The 21195-nt window shown below is 35.1% G+C and overlaps 1 pseudogene; it reads right to left on the reverse strand.

Annotated features, from left to right (window-relative positions):
• Window positions 1-39: 39 nt before the first annotated feature.
• Window positions 40-18798, reverse strand: LOC131224160 (alcohol dehydrogenase 1-like; annotated as a pseudogene).
• Between the last annotated feature and the right edge of the window lie 2397 nt (window positions 18799-21195).

Raw genomic sequence — 21195 nt, forward strand, 5'->3', positions numbered from 1 at the left:
AATTCATTGGCTAAAGTAAGATATGTTGGTAATGATAGTTTAATGTAGCAAAAATCTAATCATGCATACCTTCTTCATATACTTTTCAACGACTCCAGGAATATCGGTACGTGGTTTGTAGTTTCCGAACAATGTTCCCTTTAGAGTCCTCTCACTCAACACATTTAATGGGTTGGTCTTGAACACAGCATCTTTATGAGGTACACCAACCAGCACAGCAACACCCCAACCCTGAGAACATTAGAATTGAAGTGTTAAAAATTATTGATTGCAATTAGCCTAATGGACATAAGTTATGAGTAGAAAAGTACATCGTGGACGCATTCGAATGCAGATATAAGAGAATTAATGTTGCCAGAGCATTCAACGCTATAGTCTACTCCTCCACCCGTCATTTTAGCGATAACCTGTTAAAATTGAAGACCTTGTCATTTAGTGAAGATATCAGGTAAAGCCAAATGCTATTAAACATATAAAATATATATAAAATGTATTTGAATGGTGATTACCAATCAAATATAAACAAATGATTTGCTTCAAATGAAGATTCATAACAAACCTCTTGAACTGGTTTATCGTGCTCTTTCGGATTTATAAATTCTGTAACTCCAAATTTCTTAGCTGGTAGAAAAATAGAATTAACTAATTAGTAATGTATATAAAATGAAATGATAAATATAGAAAGCAAAACAACTTTCACCTTCATCAAATTTTTTCGAATTTAAATCTACCCCAATGATCCTTGAGGCCCCAGAAATTCTTGCCCCTTCGGCAGCCTAGTGTGATACAAAGCCAAGAAAAAGTTAAAATAATACAAATGCACTATATATAGATGAAGGGATAAATAATCTCAAAAGAAAATATGCATGAGGGAAAAAAATGTCTATATTCAATGATGGTCCAATCAGATGGATGGGAAAAGATAGCAAAAATCTCATCCACCATGGGCCCACCTTATGAAAGAATTTGGATCACATATATTTCCTCAAAAAATAAATTTACAAAGGAAAGAAAGAGAAACTCACTGCAAGGCCGACTGCTCCTAATCCGAAAACAGCAACAGTGGAACCCTTTGGAGGTTTTGCAACATTCAAAGTGGCACCAAGACCTAAAAGGCAAAAACCAAAGTTAGTAACAAAAAAAAGTAAAAAAAATAAAATCCATGTTGAAAATTATTGAAACAAATGAAATAAAGCAAATAAAAAGTTTTTTCAGCATTGTAGTCTCCACCTGTTGAGATTCCGCAACCAACAACGCAAACTTTATCAAGAGGAGCAGCAGGGTTGATCTTCGCAACACAACCGATATGAACAACAGTGTATTCACTGAAAGTAGAGGTTCCTAAAAAATGGTAGATGGGTTTTCCATTGATGGAGAACCTCGATTGCTCATCGTTGATCATCACTCCCCTATCCGTGTTTATCCTAAGGAGTTCACACATGTTGCTTTCCTTTGATTTGCAGTGGGAACAGTCCTTACATTCGCCAGTGAATATAGGGAGCACATGATCGCCTGGTTTGAGTTCCGTCACATCTTTTCCAACACTTTCCACAATCCTATAGGATAGGTAGATAATTCCAAACAGGCAATGGAAAAAAGGTATTGTAATTGTAAAATAATGAACGAAATCTAAAATTAAAGTAAAATGAAAATTTAAAGAACAAAAATAATTTAAATAAGAAATAAAAAAAGTTTACCCCGCAGCTTCATGGCCAAAGATGCGAGGGAACAAGGGTGTCTGCCCCTATAACATTTAAATATTCCAATCTCATTTTAGTCATCTTTCTACAATATTATAATAATAAAAAAATACTTTATTTTTCATATAAATGAATGTTTTTTTTTTAAAGCATTGTCAATATGATTGTAATAAAAACCAAGACCTTAGCTTCCCAGAAGTAGACATCAGTGTGGCAGAGGGAAGTAAAGAGAATTTTTAAACGAACTTCCATTGCCTGTGGTGGTGCCACTTCTACCTCTTCTATCACCAACGGTTTCCCGGCTTCCCATGCTATCGCGGCTGCATCCATGCATACATAAATATGATTATTATAGAAATTACAAAATTACAAATGAAGAAAGTGGAGAGTTTTTAAGAGATACCTTTGCATCGGATAACCTGACCAACTGTAGTCGACGACATCTTTTTTTTTTTCTTTGTTACGTTGAAATGATGGTAGGAGATAGCTACTTTGTGATGGTAGTTATAAGTATAAGGAAAGGAGAAGTCGTTAGAAATATTCTAATCTTATCCATTCTGGTAATTAGCCTTTGACTCGGATTCAATTGTGATCATTGCTCTGGTGCACGACTAGGTAAAGTAAGAGTAACATTTTAGAGATGAGGCCCTGGTTACAATGTCTAGCTTGATGTATTTATTGTATATCTACACCGTCCATCTATTTTTCAACATCATTTTAAGGCATGGTACCAAAAATGAAGAAGATCCAAATCTTAGGTGGATCACACTATAGGAAACAATGGTGATTGAACACCCATCATCAAAAACTTCCTATGGCCCATTGTAATAATTGTTTTCCATCCAACCTATTGATAAGGTCACACAATCCTGGATGAATGGAAAACTCAAATAATAGCTTGCTCCAAAACTTTTGTGATCCCTAAGAAGTTTTTAATGGTGGGAATTAAATCCCTATTATGTGGTCCAAGTGAGTTTTGGATCTACCTCACCTTTGGGAGCATACGCTAAAATGATTTGGAGAAATGGATGTACAACATGGATACACAACACATACATCGAATTTGGCCCTATGGTCAGCTCCTCATCCACTAAGTTGTTTCCCTGCCTCACCTAATCAGCGCCCCTGGTTGGTGCTGTGTGGGCCCCACCATAATGTATGTGTTTTATCCACACTGTCCATGTCATTTTTCCTGCTAATTTTATTGTATGAGACGAAAAGTAAGGCAAATCTAAATCTTAGGTGGACCACACCACAGGAAACAATGGTGATTGAGTCACACCATTAAAAACTTCCTGAGCCCATGAGTTTTAAATCAAGCTGATATTTTTCTTTTCCCTCCGTTCAGATCTGTGTGACCAAATCTCCAAGTTGGATGGCAAATAAACATTACTATGTGTCCTAGGACATTTTTAATGATAAACGTTTGATCACCATTTTTTTTTTACTGTAGTGTGGTACACCTGGGATTTGGATCTACCTCAGTTTTTAGGATCATGCCGTAAAATAAGCTGAAATATGGCTGGATGGTGTCGATAAATCCATCATGGTGAAGCCCATAAAGCACTAACTAGTACCCACTCACTTATGAATAGATCACTGCCTGACCTAAATTGCGTGAGCCTGCTGAGTAAACTCTATGGGGTTCACCATGATGTATATCTTATCTATACCATCCATATGTTTTATCAGCTGAATTTAGAGCATTAACCCAAGATAGAAGCATATCCACCGCTTAAATTGACCACACCTAAAGAAACAATGGGGATAATAACATACACCATTGAAACCTTCTGAGGGCCCATAGTGGTGCTTATTTATCATCCAGCCTGTTCATATGGTCAGACAAACTGTCTGTAAAAGGGAAAACACAATTATCAGCTTGACCCAAAACTTCTGTAGCCTCAAGAAGTTTTTAATGCAGCTTTCTATTCCCACTGTTTCCTATGGTGGTGGTCCACTTGAACTTTAGACATGCTTTAATTTTGAATTTTTTCCCCCAAAAATAAACTGAAAAATTAGATGGACAGCGTAGATAAGACACATAGAGCACAGTGGGCCTCACAGAGTTTATTAAGCACAATATAGTATAAAACGTTACTCAGTACCAATTCCAATCTATCACACCGAATCCCGGTCCCTTCACTTGACCTGGTCTCTTTTTCCAAAATTTTGCCTTTTTATGCGTTTGTTTTTTTCGGTTGGTTGAGTGACTAGATAAAGTTTATCCCCACAGATACGGATTAGTTAGTGATTCATATTATCAACTCAGCTACTACTCCACATTTTGTATGCCCCACAATGGTGTATGTGTTTTATCCATGTCGGGGATCTATTTCCCCATGTTATTTTATGGCATCAATCAGAAAATAATTTAGATTGAAATCTCAGATATACTGTGCCACTTAGTGGTTATTGAATGGTCGCCATTAAAAACTTGTTAGGGCTTATTGTAATCTTTATTTTCCATTCAACCTGTTGATTAGATGAAATGGATTTGGATGAAAGGAAAATATAAATATAAACTTGATCCAAAACTTTCGTGGACTAAAGAGTTTTTAATGGTGGTCATTTAATCACCTATGTTTCTTGTAGCATAGTTCACCTCATATTTGGATTTGCCTTGGAATCAAGCCCTAAAATGAGCTGGAATAATGGATGGATTGCATGGAAAAAATATATACATCATGGTGGGGCCCAAAGAGTGGGGACGAGTATCAACATGACTACTTAGAGCGTTGGTAATAATAAACTCGGTATGCAATCAACGTGCAATCCCTCGAGCCTTAGCACGGGCAATAAGGATATCCCGGTGTCACGACTTGGCTCAAGCTCTTTGTGGCCGACCATAATTTATGTATTTTATCCATGCCATTCATCTATTTTGTAAGCTCATTTTAAGGCATGACCTTAAAATGATGTAGATTTTAAGCTTTAAGTAGACCACATAAAATAGTGGGAATTGAATGCCCACCACAGTTGAAAACTTCTTAAAGCCCACCGTGATGTTTTGTTTGTCATCCAACCTGTTCATAAGGTCACACAGACCTGGACGAAGGGAAAACACAAATATAGCCCCTAAGAAGTTTTCAATGGTGAATGATCAATTCTCACTGTTTTATGTGGTACGGTCCACTTGAGCTTTTGATGTGCATTATTTTTTTTACTTATTTCTAAAAGAAGTTGGAAAAATGAATGGACGGCATGGATAAAACACATACATTATGGTGGACCCCCACATATCTCATGCCACTTGTAACAGGTGTTGGAAGAAACCCGCTTTCCTTGATCCGTTCATACCTTTTTAGGTGAATTATGTTATCCCCATCCCGGTTTCGGTGAATTATATTAGTACCGGTTTTTTTAAATTTCATGGCCGATAGTAAACAATTTTTATCGAGTCTTATTCAAGCTCACCCAGCAAACTAACTTGGCCCAAATTCGGCCCATGCCACAATGAGTCCAAACAATTAGGCCTGATTACAGCTTGTATGCATGGCTCGATTCCAAGTCTGGGTAGTTGTAGTTTATTTTTAAGTGTGGTCCACCTAATAATTAGATTAGCTTGATTTTTAGTATGCCACATGTTCATGGTAGAGTGGGCTTGTACTAAGGGTTGAATGTCATAATTTTATCATCCTAGTTGTCTGTGAAGCATTATCCTTAGAGTTTGGAATTAGTGTAAGCGTATCATTTGCATTTTCAATTTTTTAGCGGTACAAGTGGATCCGATAGTTGACTTATACAGACAAGTGGCATGAGGTCTGTACAGCGGATGATCCACCATTCACGCATTCTCGAAGACCGAAAGATTATATTCTTCAAATATATATTTTAATGAATAATAAAAAGATTATTAATTAAGTAAATAAAATATAGTGTTAAATGATATGTAAAATAATATATTAAATATATCATTTGGAGTAAATGTAAAATACAACATAATATCAATAAAATCATTAAAATAAGATTATATTATAAAAAATTATAAGCATAATAATAACAGTATGTGTGTGTGTGTGTGTGTGTATATAATGCGTAATTATAAGTCAATAATGAATATTTTATGTATTAGTAGTAATACATATAAAATATATACACATTTGTAAGATAACTGTGCAATTATATAAAAAGTATAATAAATTTAAAAAGTATTATTCATATTATTAAAATCGTATTATAATTTATATTATTTTATGTAATGTTATTATGTATGTAATGTATATAGTGTATAATAATATTAAGTAATGTAATTGTGGAAATTGATTTTAAATTTGTAAAGTTCCTAGATAATAATAAATGCAACACAGGACGCTGCTGCATCCCTGGGTTATCAGCAATAGCAGCGCCTGCTGCTGTTGTGTTATATATATATATATATATATATATATATATATATATATATATATATATATATATATAATACATATATAATATGTGTATAATATGAGTGTGATGAAATTAAAATAACATAAAAATTAGGATAAGTAATATAAAATAGTAGAATTATAGTATAATTATATTAATGTGAAAAGTATAAAATAATAATTATATTTTAATAATATATAAATGTTGAATTATTATTATGAATCATAATATTCAGTAATAAAATAAAATAATAAAAAGATTATTTATTATTTGTAAAATAAACGGTATAAGATGAATATGAATAAACATAAAATAATAGTATTGCAACATTTATTAAATATATCAATAAATGTAAGATTATATAGTATATAGCGATTTAAATGTGTGTGAATTATATGTTAGTATATATTCAATTATACATGATAGTAAAAATAAAATGTATTGTAGTTTTAATAAAAATAATAATAGATATTGTAATTATTATGTATCATGTATACATGTAAATAAGTATTGTATATATAATTTATAAGTAAAAAAGTGTTGACAATAATTAGAAGATGTAAAAAATGATATGTGTATTAATGATTATTATATTATATATTTAATATAATAATTTCATATAATTATATTATATATATATATATATATATATTAATAATAAAAGTAATAAAATAATATATAAATAATATATAATATATAATATGAATGAAATAAATAATATAAGCAATATTTAATTAAAAACATGAACAATAATTAGAATGCATATATAACAATGTATTCAGTATGTGTAGTAACTTAATATTATACCATTATATAATTAAGAAACATAGAAGTATATTTTAAAAAAATATGTATAATGTAATAGTAAATAAATAATATATATGGTTAAAAATAAAAGTATAAAAAAATATAAGTAATTATAATTGTATATTAATTACTAATGTAATATAATAGTGTTGAAGGTTGGGAAAGAAAATATGTAAAATAATTCAATATCTTTTGATTAGTTCATATAAGGCTCATATATTCAGATGTCTAGTTCCCATTGCTGGTTGGGAAAGAAAATGGAGGCCTACAGGGTGGCTCCATACATGTTAATTTATAGGCTATTTATTTGCATGGTTGTGATTATCTTATTTATACATATTTTAACTATGCAAATAAATTTACCTGCTAAAAATGTATGGATAGAACTCATACGACACCATTTTTTTATTGTAATGTGGTGCACCTGTGATTTGGATCTACCTCAAAATTTTGAATCATGCCCTAAAATAAGCTAAAATATGACTGAACGGTGTGGATAAATCCATCATGATGAAGCCTAAAGAGCACTAACCAGTATCCACTCACTTATGAACGAATTACTGTCGGACCTAAATTGTGTGAGCCTGCTTATTAAACTCTGTGGCGTCCACCATAATGTATATCTTATCTATACCGTTCATATGTTTTATCAGCTGAATTTACAGCATTAGCCCAAGATAGAAGCATATCCACCGCTCAAATTGACCACACTTAAGAATACATTGAGGATAATACCATACACCATTAAAACCTTCTAAGGGCCCACAGTGATGCTTATTTTTCATCAAGCCTGTTCATAAGGTTAGACAGACTCCACCATGATGTATATCTTATTTATATCGTCCATATGTTATATCAGCTGAATTTAGAGCATTAACGCAAGATATAAGTATATCCACCGCTCAAATTAACCATAGCTAAGGAAACATTGAGGATAATAACATACACCATTGAAACCTTCTAAGGGCCTTCAGTGATGCTTATTTCTCATCCAGCCTGTTTATAAGGTTAGAGAGACTATTTGTAAAAGGGAAAACACAATTATCAGCTTGACCCAAAACTTCTGTAGTCACAAGAAGTTTTCAACAGCAGCTTTCTGTTCCCAATGTTTCTTGTGGTGGTCCACTTAAACTTTAGACATGCTTTAATTTTAGAATTTTTTCCTCTAAAATAAAGCTAAAAAATTAGATGGATGGCGTAGATAAGACACATACATACTAGGCCTCACAAAGTTTATTAAGCACACTATAGTGTAAAACGTTACTCGGTACCAATTCCCATTTATCACTCCCAATCCTGATCACACCCAATCCTGATCCCTTCTCTTAACCCGGTCTCTTCTTTCAAATTTTCGTCTTGTTATATATTAGGGTTTTTTTTTTTGTTGGTTGAGTGACTGGATAGAATTTATCCTCACGGATGAGAATTAGTTAGTGATTCATATTATCAACTCAACTATTACTCCACGCTCTGTAGGTCCCACAATGGTGTATGTGTTTTATCCATGCCAGACATCTATTTTTCCATGTTATTTTATAGCATCAGCCAGAAAATAATTTAGATTGAAATCTCAAATAGACTATGCCATAAGATTACATTATATGGGTTATTGAATGGTCACCATTAAAAACTTATTAGGGCTCACTGCAATCTTTATTTTCTATTCAACCTGTTGATTAGAAGACATGGATCTGCATGAAAAGAATTACAAATATAAGCTTGATCCAAAACTTTTGTGGACCGAAGAGTTTTTAATGGTAGGCATTCAATCACCGATGTTTCCTGTAGCATAGTTCACCTCATATTTAGATTTGCCTTGGAATCAAGTTGTAAAATGAGTTGGAATAATGGATGGACGGCATGGATAAAATATATACATCATGGTCGTGCCCAAAGAGTGTGGACGAGCAGCAACATGGCTACTTAGAGTGTCGGTAATAATAAACTCGGTATACAATCAACGTGTAATCTCCCGAGCCTTAGCATGGACAATAGGAATATCCCTGTGTCACGACATGGCTCAAGCTCTTTGTGGCCCACCATAATTTATATATTTTATCCACGCCATTCATATATTTTGCAAGCTCATTTTAAAGCATGACCTTAAAATAATAAAGAATTTAAACTTTAAGTATGCCACTTAAAATAGTAGGGATTAAAATGACATCCAACCTGTTCATAAGGTCACACAGACCTGGACGAAGGGAAAACACAAATATAGGCCCTAAGAAGTTTTCAACGGTGGATGATCAATTGTCACTATTTTTTGTAGTATGGTCCACTTGAGCTTTTGATCTGCATTATTTTTTTTACTTATTTCTAAAAGAAGCTGGAAAAATGAATTGACGGTATGAATTAAGCACATACATTACTATAGACCCGCACATATCTCGGGTCACCTGTAATAGGTGTTGCAGGAAACCCACTTCCCTTGTCCCGTCCATCTCTTTTTAGGTATATTATGTTATCCCCATTCTGGTTTCGGTGAATTACGTTAGTACCAGTCTTTTCAAATTTATATAGCCGACAGTAAATAATTTTATTGAGTCTTATCCAAGTCCATCCCGCAAACCAACTTGGCCCAAATTCAGCCCATGCCACGATGGGTTCAAACAAATAGGCCCGATTGCAACTTACATGCATAGCAGGAGTCCAAGCTTTAAAAAAATTAAAAAAATAAATTGCTGGTCTCCATTTCAATGAACAACATGTACAACTCGAAGACATTCAGACTCTCCCAGGAAAAAAGGACCCAGGGAACACTTATAATAAAAAAAAAATAGAAGATGGGGACCGCTACACACTAGGAGAAAGCGAGATCGGCCTGGGTGGTTATAGTTTATTTTTATGTGTGACCCATCAGATGATTAGATCAACCTGATTATTAGTATGCCACATGTTCATAGTAGAATGGGCATGTTCTACAGGTTAGATGTCATAATTTTAACATCCTAATTGTCTATGAAGCATTATCCTTAGAGTTTGCAATTAGTGTAAGCGTATCGTTTGCATTTTCATTTTTTAGCGGTATAAGTGGATCCAATGATTAACTCATACAAACAAGTTGCATGAGGTCTATATAGCGGATGATCCACCATTTACACATTCTCGAAGACTGGAAGATTATAGTATTTAAATATATATTTTAATAAATAATAAAAATATTATTAATTAAGTAAATAAAATATAATGTTAAATGATATTTAAAGTAATATATTAAATATATCATTTGGAGTGAATATTAAATACAACATAATATCAATAAAATTATTAAAATAAAATTATATTATTAAAAATGATAAACATAATAATAACAATGTGTGTGTGTGTGTATATAGTGTGTAATTATTAGTTAACAATGAATGTTTTATGTATTAGTAATAATATATATTAAATATGCACACATTTGTAAGATAAATATGTAACTATATAAAAAGTATGGTAAAATTAAAAAGTATTAGTTATATTATTAAAATAATATTATGATTTATATTGTTTTATGTAATGTTATTATGTATACAATGTATATAGTGTATAATAATATTAAGTAATGTAATTGTGTAAATTGATTTTAAAATTGTAAAGATATAACATGTCACGCCCCAGACTTGGTAACCGGACTCATAAGGAACCCGATGGCCGGTTCTGGCCGCAACAGCCTCCGTAGTACCCCATTCTCGGCTCCTGAGGTAGGTTCCGATCCTGGGATCCTACAAGGAGGATTTTCATAACAGTATAATCATTTTTAATACGAGCATACCCAAGATCACAACAAGTATATCTGAGAATAACAAAGGCACACATCGCAAAATCCACTAAAAATTTAAACTTTTACAATCATCCAAAAGGTCCAAAAGGACATACATGAGAATAAAAGAAAAAGAGAGAGAAATCAGCAACACTGGAGTCCTCACTGCTCAACTCTACTCCATGCTCTGCTGCTACGGCGCCTACCTAGAGTCTCCTGCACGCATCAATCGTGCATAAGCTTATAGAAGCTTAGAGAGTGGTGTAAGTGTGTGACAATGGTGCATAGAAGAATAGTGGGAGGTATAAGGAGAGAAGCATGATCAATGAACATATCACTAGTCTTACCAAGGCTTCACATGAATGCGATGCAATAAGTAATGGGTGCCATACCAAGGCAATGTATGAAGGGGGGGCTTGTACAGCCAATGCTAATGCGATGCAAGTAATGTCAGTGCTCATATCCAAACCATATGTCAAGTACATTTTCAATCATAAGGAAATCACCAGGGTTCATTACACTGCTGAATGACTGCCACTCTGCAGACCCCGCACAGTCAAACGAGCGTAAGAGACCTCACTACCCACCTGTGGACAACCAATCACCAACAAGGCCTGAAGGTAGCGGACCCATTTATGAGCTGGTCAGACTCAGCCTAGCAATGCCTCCTCACACCAGGCAGGTAAGGCCACACCCCTATCCAACCGACTACACGACAGTGGGAGTCGCGGCCTAACGGTATAAGGCCCTCGTGCGCTCATGTATTCCACTCGGTCACGGCATTGGAGCAGATCCTTGGTACCATGGAAGTTTTGGAAATTTCACCCATATGCATCCTATGCACCCGGTATGCTCAACTAATATTTTTGGTATCCACACACACGGCCATCCACGAATACCCCTATGGAGGCAAGGCCCTGATGAAGTAAGGGCGGATATCCACAAGCTATACAATGCCAGATGCATGAATCACACAATCACACATGCATCAATTCCAGGCATCCATCTCTTGGGGAGATAGCAACATGTCCTATACAATGACACAGCCATGGCCAATCATACCTTAACCAAGCATGCATATGATGCGTATGGGAGTGGCCCATGAAGATGAATAGGGGTGCCGATGAGGTAAAAATGAACTCTCTACCTAACTATGAAGGGTCTAGGTACTTAACCAATTTCTCATAAGGAATACAACCTCTAGTGGGGGCCCATACACCTGGGGTAGCCCACGAGACTAAGGACCTAGACTAAGGACCACGAGACTAATGGTATAGGCCTACATAGATGAAACGGGCCTAGCAAGGGTCTATGGTGGGCCTTTAACCACTTATAGAAGCCCATGGGCCTACCTTAGGGCCACCAATGTAGACATCCAACCACAATTGGTCCCCAAGAGTTAGCCCATCTCTAATTGATCATGGATCAAGGCCCAAGGCCCACGCAACATCAGAAATAAGAAACGGGCAGCCATAATCATATCATAAATACTCATGTTGGGCTTCAGAAAGGCGGCCCAAGGCCTATTTACAACATGGGTCCAAGGGAAACACACATAGCCCAACCCATATATATCGCTATGGGCCCATAGGGGAAAGGTTAGGGCCCAACATAAAGGCCACTAATCTCATATATTGTGGTGGCCTAGTGGGCAGCCCATTGCTCAAACCACATGGGCAAATGCCATGCTCTTAGTCAAGTAAGTTGGGCCTACAACCTGGCCCAAGTATTAAAGTTGATTTGGTGGGCAACCAAGGGCCCATCTACTTATGTAATCCAGCCCACTAACCCAACATAATAGTATGGTAAAAATGGCCCAAGAGTTCAATGGGTCTATCTGGAAAGTTCTAGCCCAATTGGACCTAAAGAATTCAACAACCAGCTACATCTATGGACCCGATTAAATTCAACTGTGGTGGGCCTCAAAAGTGCATTTATCAAGCCCAACATTTAAGGAACCAAAGGTATAAATTATTCTCTCTAAGATCTTCACAATGTGGTGGGCCCCACTCCTCAAAATTTCAGCCCAAAGGCCAATCATAATTATAACAAGTTGCTGAATTTTTAACCCAACAGGTTTATGGGCTTATTGGAGTCCAGTAATTGTTTCATTTAATTAGGACATCAACCCAAGTGGTTCAGCTATCAAGTCAGAGGGCCCCACTACATAGGGTTACATCATACTACACAAGAGAGTAGGTGGGCCACACTGCTAGACCAAAGTCCAGCAGGTAACCCACATGGGGTGCCCCATATGGGCCTGGGTATTTGGCCCAAACTAACCCGAATTTGCAGGCCACACCACAGTCAGCTCGATTGTTCGTTGGGCCTAAAATTTTGTAGAGTGACACTTCTATAGGTGAGTCACATCCTTACAAAATTTTAGAATTTTTGAACACTTAAAAATATTTTAATTTATTTAAATGAAACAGACTGTCCAAAAAATCGGACTGATCTGGACACCATATTGTAATGGGCCGGTCCAGCCACCACCATGGTGTGTACAGGTGTCCATTGGCCCCCAAATTTTGTAGGTGGGTCCTAACATGAGTAAAACACCCCTCTGTAAAATTTTATGATTTTTGAATACTCATAAATATTTTAATTAAATTAGGAATTTCAATCTGTCCAGGAAGAGATGTTGCTGTCCATGCATTGTTTACCCAATAAGGTAGGCCCAACCTTCATCCAAGAGGGGAAAAATGGAGGTTTAGTATTTTTTTCATAAAATAAAGTAAGGTGGGGTCCATAAAAGTGACCCATCCTTCAGAGAAACCAAGTTGAAGTGTATGTTTTCCCTCCATAAAAGTGAGTTGGACAGCCCAACAAGGTGGACCGCCCAGCCCTATGGGCCTCCTTTTTGGGTACTATATCATGGACCATCTGAGGTATGACCCATCACACCTCATGGTGGGGTCCACACCTTCTCATTACACCCCATACTTATAAAGAAAATAATGGCAATCATGATCCAAAAATCCATGCAACAGTCCAGGTTTTTGGACAGCAATACATGGCTGGACACATCAGCCTATATTTCAATAATCTCAGCCATAAAAAGGGTGTGTGGCCTTCCTCAGTGGGCCCCACATAAGTCCAGATCACATACTAGGACTAGGACACTTGCATGCATTGATTAAGGTGTCCAATGATCATGGAGTTGGGTGATAAGGGCATCCCACCTTGCTGGGTTTTTATTTTTTATTTTGGGACATCCAAGGCCCACTAAATGGGCCACACACACATTATCATCCATACATCAGAGAAAAGAGGAGAAGAAAAGAGAGTAATCCGGCTATGGGGGTAGGGCCCCGCCACTAATGGGCCCTCCCAAGAGTGAATCATACCCATACAACTACATTGATTGTACATGCAACATAAAATCACTACATGCATGATCTATAATTGTTATGAATGGTTGGGATGCCATCCCAACATGATCCTTAGGGTCTAGATGACCTTAAGATGGAGTGGATCATTAAATACATCATGATGGGGTCCATGGAGAATGACCCCATCATGGATCATGACATGCATGTAGGATGGGCCAAAGGGCCACATCCATGGGATCAAATGGGATCCCCACCATGGATTGGTGGGTCCCACATGATCCATCTAGGAAGAAAAATAAGATCAAAGGGTAGAAAACAAGATTAGAAATTATAATCACCCACCTTAATGGATCCCACTCCAAAGTTACATCAATCTTCTCTTTATGCTCCAAGGGACATGTTTCAATGGGTGAGATGGATTATTGAAGGTTAGATGGGAGAGGATTTGAGGGAGAAGGGGCTGGAGAAGAGGGAAAATGGGGCTGGATTTTTTTCTAAGAGAGAAAGAAAGAGAGAAGAGAGTAGAGAGAAATGAGAGGGAGAGTATGGAAATTGCTAGAAAAGAGAGAGAAGAAAAGTAATCATCACTCTCTCCTAGATAAGAGAAAAATCATCATAGCCTATGGTGATATAAACTATGTTGCTAGGCTAGAGTAGGGATGGGTAGTGTGTGGGTGGTGGGTGGTGTAGGATTTGGGGGTTTAGGTAGTGTATGGGTAGTGTGTGTTGGAATTTACACAAAAGAGGGTGGCCACCTTGAAAAATGTGCCCTCCACACTAGGTGGGCCACATGATCATGCTCAAAGGCTACAAATGAGATGCAATAACTTATGATTTACACATCGGATGGACATACAAGACGCATCATTGGAACCGCGGCGACGATGCGGTCACAATAGCATAGGTTTCAACTCGATTCGAGTTGGGTCTTCACGACTGGGCTCACGGATGATCGCAAATACTATCTAAGGGTTACAGGTCGCTGGGATTCGACTGGTCGGATCGCGGGATTAAGATGGACGGAATGCATATTCACACACACATATGCACACCTGCGAACTCGGGTCGGGTCTCACATAACAATAATAATAAATGCATTGTATATAATTATATATGATATATATGTGAAAATATAACAAAAATAGTTAAAATTAATAGAGTTGTATTATAGATGCATATATATAATAAATATATAAATAGATTATCAATTTATAATAATTAATAATATATATGTAATATGTGTATAATATGAGTGTGATAAAATTAAAATAACATAGAAATTAAGATAAGTAATATGAAATACTATTGTATGATTATATTAGTGTGAAAAGTATAATATATATGTAAGTGTAAAATAATAATTATATTTTAATGATATGTAATGCTTAATTATTATTATGAAATATAATATTTAGTAATAAAATAAAATAATAAAAAAATTATTGATTATATATAAAATGAATGGTATAAGATGAATATGATCAATAAACACATAATAATAGTGTTCCAGCATTTATTAAATAGATCAATAAATATAAATGTATAAAGTGTGTAGTAATTTAAATGTGTGTGGATTATATGTTAGTACATATTCGATTGTACATGATAATATAAATAAAATATATTATAGTTTTAATAAAAATAATAATAAATATTATAATTATTATGTATCATGGATACATGTAAATGAGTATTATACATATAATTTTTAAATACAAAAGTATTGACAATAATTAGAAGATGTGAAAAATGATACATGTGTATTAATAATGATTATATTATATTTTAAAGATAATAATTTAATATAATTATATATATATATATTAAAAAAAGTAATAAAATAGTATATATAATAATGAATAATATAAATAATATTTAATTAAAAATATAAACAATAATTAGAATGCATATATAGCAATGTATATAGTATGTATACATTTTTTACATTATACCATTATATAATTAAGAAATATACAAAAATATCGAAAAAAAATATGTACAATGTAATATTAAATAAATAATACATATAGTTAAAGATAAAAATATAAAAATATATAAGTAATTATAATTGTGTATTAACTACTAATGTAATATAATAGTGTCAAAGGTTGGAAAAGAAAACATGTAAGAAAAATTCATTATCTTTTGATTGGTTCACATAAGGCTCATATATTCAAATGTATGATTCTGATTTCTGGTTGGGAAAGAAAATGTGGGCCTATAGGGTGGCTCCATGCATTTTTATTTGTAGGCCCTTTATTTGCATGGTTGTGATTTTCTTATGTGGACATATTTTAACTATACAAATAAATTCAACTGCTAAGAATGTATGGCTAAAACTCATACGACACCATGACTCATAAAATTTAATAAGAAGAAATCTATATTACTTAAAATATGATAGGAAAAAAAAAAGAGCGCTGCTGTTCCAAATTTTAATTATCTACAAACAACTTCAAATTTTCTTGCAACAAGGAATTTATGAATAAATGAAAATGAACTAACAATAGTCAAACACATGCTTTATTCAATCTCTATCTATCCATGCGAATGAGGCACCGAAGACCCTCCCCTTTAAGCATGTAATCAAAAGCTTTGTTGATCTCAGAAAATGGTACTTCATGTGTTATAAACTTATCCAAGTCTAATTCCTGCGATACACAATGAGATGCATGTAAATATTGTGTTTTATTTAAATAAATATAAAAATATATAATTCATTGGCTAGAGTAAGATATGTTGGTAATGGTAGTTCAATGTAACAAAAATCTAATCATGAATACCTTCTTCATATACTTTTCGACGACTCCAGGAATATCGGTACGTGGTTTGTAGTTTCCGAAAAATGTTCCCTTTAGAGTCCTCTCACTCAATACATTTAAAGGGTTGGTCTTGAATACAGCATCTTTGTGAGGTATGCCAACCAGTACAGCAACACCCCAACCCTGAGAACATTAGAATTGCAGTGTTAAAAATTACAAAATGCAATTAGCTTAACGGACATAAGTTAAGAGTAGAAAGGTACATCATGAACGCATTCGAAGGCAGATATAAGAGAATTAATGTTGCCAGAGCATTCAATGCTACGGTCTACTCCTCCACCAGTCATCTTGGCAATAACCTATTAAAGTTGAAGACCTTATCATATTAGTAAAGATTAAAGCCAAATACAATTAAACCTAGAAAATATATACAAAATGCATTTGATTGGTGATCACCAATTAAATATAAACAAATAATTTGCTTCAAATCGGGATTCATAACAAACCTCTTGAACTGGTTTATCATGCTCTTTTGGATTTACAAATTCTGTAACCCCAAATTTCTTAGCTGGTAGTAAAATAGAATCAAATAATTAGAAATGTATATAAAATCAATTGATAAATATAGAAAAATAAAACAACTTTCACCTTCATCAAATTTTTTCGAATTTAAGTCTACCCCAATGATCCTTGAGGCTCCAGAGATTCTTGCCCCTTCGGCAGCCTAGTGTGAAACAAAACCAAGAAAAAGTTAAAATAACACAAATGCACTATATCTAGATGAAGGGATAAATAACTTCAAAAGAATATACGCCTGAGGGAAAGAAACATCCATATTCAATAAGGGTCCAATTAGATGGTTGGGAAGAGAGTTAAAATCTCATCCACCATGGGCCCACCTTATGAAAGAATTTAGATCACATATATTTCCTCAGCAAATAAATTTACAAAGGAAAGAAACAAAAACTCACCGCAAGGCCGACTGCTCCTAATCCAAAAACAGCAACAGTGGAACCCTTTGGAGGTTTTGCAACATTCAAAGTGGCACCAAGACCTAAAAGGTAGAAACCAAATTCAGTAACAAATAAAAGAAGAATCCATATTGAAAATTTATGAAACAAATGAAATAAAGCAAATAAAAAGTTTTTTCAGCATTGTAGTCTCCACCTGTTGAGATTCCGCAACTAACAACACAAACTTTATCAAGAGGAGCAGCAGGGTTGATCTTGGCAATGCAACCAACATGAACAACAGTGTATTCACTGAAAGTAGAGGTTCCTAAAAAATGGTAGATGGGCTTTCCATTGATGGAGAACCTCGATTGCTCATCGTTGATCATCACTCCCCTATCCGTGTTTATCCTAAGGAGTTCACACAAGTTGCTTTCTTTTGATTTGCAGTGGGAACAATCCTTACATTCGCCAGTGAATATAGGGAGCACATGATCACCTGGTTTGAGTTCCATCACATCTTTTCCAACACTTTCCACAATCCTATAGGATAGGTAGATGATTCCAAATGTAAAAAAAAAAAGGTATTGTAATTGTAAAATAATGAACGAAATCTAAAAATAAAGTAACATGAAAATTCAAAGAATGAAAATAATTTAAATAAGAAATAAAAAATGCTTACCCCCCAGCTTCATGGCCAAAGATGCGGGGGAACAAGGGTGTCTGCCCCTGTAACATCCAAATATTCCAATCTCATTTTAGTCATCCTTATACAATATAATAATAATAATAACTTAATTTTTTCATACAAATGAATCTTTTTTTATTTTAAAAGCATTGTTGATATGATTATAATAAAAGGCGAGACCTTAGCTTCCCAAAAGTAGACATCGGTGTGGCAAAGGGAAGTAAAGAGAATTTTCAAACGAACTTCCATTGCCTGTGGTGGTGCCACTTCTACCTCTTCTATCACCAACGGCTTCCCAGCTTCCCATGCTATCGCAGCTGCATACATACATACATAAACATGATTATTATAGAAATTATAAAATTACAAATGATGAAAGTGGAGAGTTTTTAAGAAATACCTTTGCATCGGATAACCTGACCAACTGTAGTCGACGACATATTTTTTTTCTTTGTTACGTTGAAATGTTATGCTGAAATGATAATAGGAAATAACTACTTTGTGAGGGTATTTATAAGTACAAGGAAAGGAGAAGTTGTGAGAAATATTCTAATCTTATCCATTTAATCTTATCTATTCTGGTAATTAGCATTTGACTCGAATTCAGTTATGATCCTTGGTCTTGTACATGACTAGGTATGGGAGGAGTAACATCTTAGAGATGAGGCCCTGATTGTAGTGTCCAGTATGATACATTTATTGTATATCTACACCGTCCATCTGTTTTTCAACATCATTTCAAGGCATGGTACCAAAAATGAGGAAGATCCAAATTATCGGTGGACCACACTATAAGAAACAATGATGATTGAACACCCATCATTAAAATCTTCCTATGGCCTACTGTAATAATTATTTTCCATCCAACCTGTTAATAATGTCACCCAATCCTGGATGAAGGGAAAACTCAAATAACTGCTTGATCCATAACTTTTTTGGTCCCTAAGAAGTTTTTAATGGTGGGAATTAAATCCCTATTGTGTGGTCCAACTGAGTTTTGGATCTACGTCATTTTTGAGAGCATGCGCTAAAATGATTTGGAGAAATGGATGTACAACATGGATACATAACACATACATGGAATCTAGCCCAATGGTCAGCTCCTCATCCACTAAGTTATTTCCCCACCTCACCTAATCAACGCTCCTATTGGTGTTGTGTGGGCCCCACCATAATATATGTGTTTTATTCACATTGTCCATGTCATTTTGCTTGCTCATTTTATGGTAAGAGACCAAAAATAAGGTAGATCCAAATCTCAGGTGGACCACACCACACGAAACAATGGTGATTAAGTCACACCATTAAAAACTTCCTGAGCCCTCGAGTTTTAAATCAAGCTGATATTTTTCTTTTTCCTTTGTTTAGGTCTGTGTGACCTAATCTCTAGGTTGGATGGCAAATAAGCATTACTATATGCTCTAGGATGCTTTTAATGACAAGTGTTTAATCACCATTTTTTTTTACTGTAGTGTGGTACACCTGGGATTTGGATCTACCTCAGTTTTTGGGATCATGACCAAAAATAAGTTGAACTATGGATGGACGGTGTGGATAAATCCATCATGGTGAAGCTTGTAGAGCACTAACCAGTACCCACTCAATTATGAATGGATCACTACCCAACCTAAATTACTTGAGCTTGTTGAGTAAACTCTGTGGGGTCCACCATGATGTATATCTTATCTATACCATCCATATGTTTTATCAGCTGAATTTATAGCATTAGCCCAAGATAGAAGCATATCCACTGCTCAAATTGACCACAACTAAGGAACAATGGAGATAATAACATACACCATTGAAACCTTCTAAGGGCCCACAGTGATGCTTATTTGTCATCTAGCCTGTTCATAAGGTCAGACAGATTGTCTGCAAAAGGAAAAACTTTGGACATGCTTCAATTTTGAATTTTTCCCCTTAAAATAAGCTAGAAAATTAGATAGACAGTGTAGATAAGACAGAGCACACTGGGCCTCATAGACTTTATTCAACATACTATAATGTAAAACGTTACTTGGTACCAATTCCCATCTATCACACCGAATCTTGATTCCTTCGTTTGACCCGGTCTCTTCTCTCAAATTTTCACCTCCTTATGCGTTGGTTTTTTTCGGTTAGTTGAGTAACTGGATAGGGTTTATCCCTACGAACGCAGATTAGTTAGTGATTCATATTATCAACTCAGCTGCTACTCCACGCTCTAGAGGCCCCACAATGGTGTATGTGTTTTATCCATGCTGGACATCTATTTTCCCATGTTATTTTATGGCATCAGCCAGAAAATAATTTAGATTGAAATTTCAGATAGACTATGCCATAGGATTACAGTGGTTATTAAATGGTCACCACTAAAAACTTATTAGAGCTCACTGTAATCTTTATTTTCCATTCCACCTGTTGATTAGATGACATGGATCTGGATGAAAGGAAAATACAAATATAAGCTTGATCCAAAACTTTTGTGGACTGAAGGGCATTCAATCACCGATGTTTCTTGTAGTATAGTTCACCTCATATTTGGATTTGCCTTGGAATCTGTCACGCCCCAGACTCGGTATCCGGACTCACAAGGAACCCGATGGCCGGTTCTGGCCGCAACAGCCTCCGTAGTACCCCATTCTCGGCTCCTGAGGTAGGTTCCGATCCTGGGATCCTACAAGGAGGATTTTCATAACAATATAATCACTTCCAATGCGAGCATACCCAAGATCACAGCAAGTACATCTGAAAATAACAAAGGCACACATCACAAAATCCACTAAAAATTTGAGCTTTTACAATCATCCAAAAGGTCTAAAAGGACATACATGAGAATAAAAAGGAAAAGAGAGAGAAAT

The sequence above is a fragment of the Magnolia sinica genome, chromosome 2, assembly GCF_029962835.1.
Source record: "Magnolia sinica isolate HGM2019 chromosome 2, MsV1, whole genome shotgun sequence".
Lineage (NCBI taxonomy): Eukaryota > Viridiplantae > Streptophyta > Magnoliopsida > Magnoliales > Magnoliaceae > Magnolia > Magnolia sinica.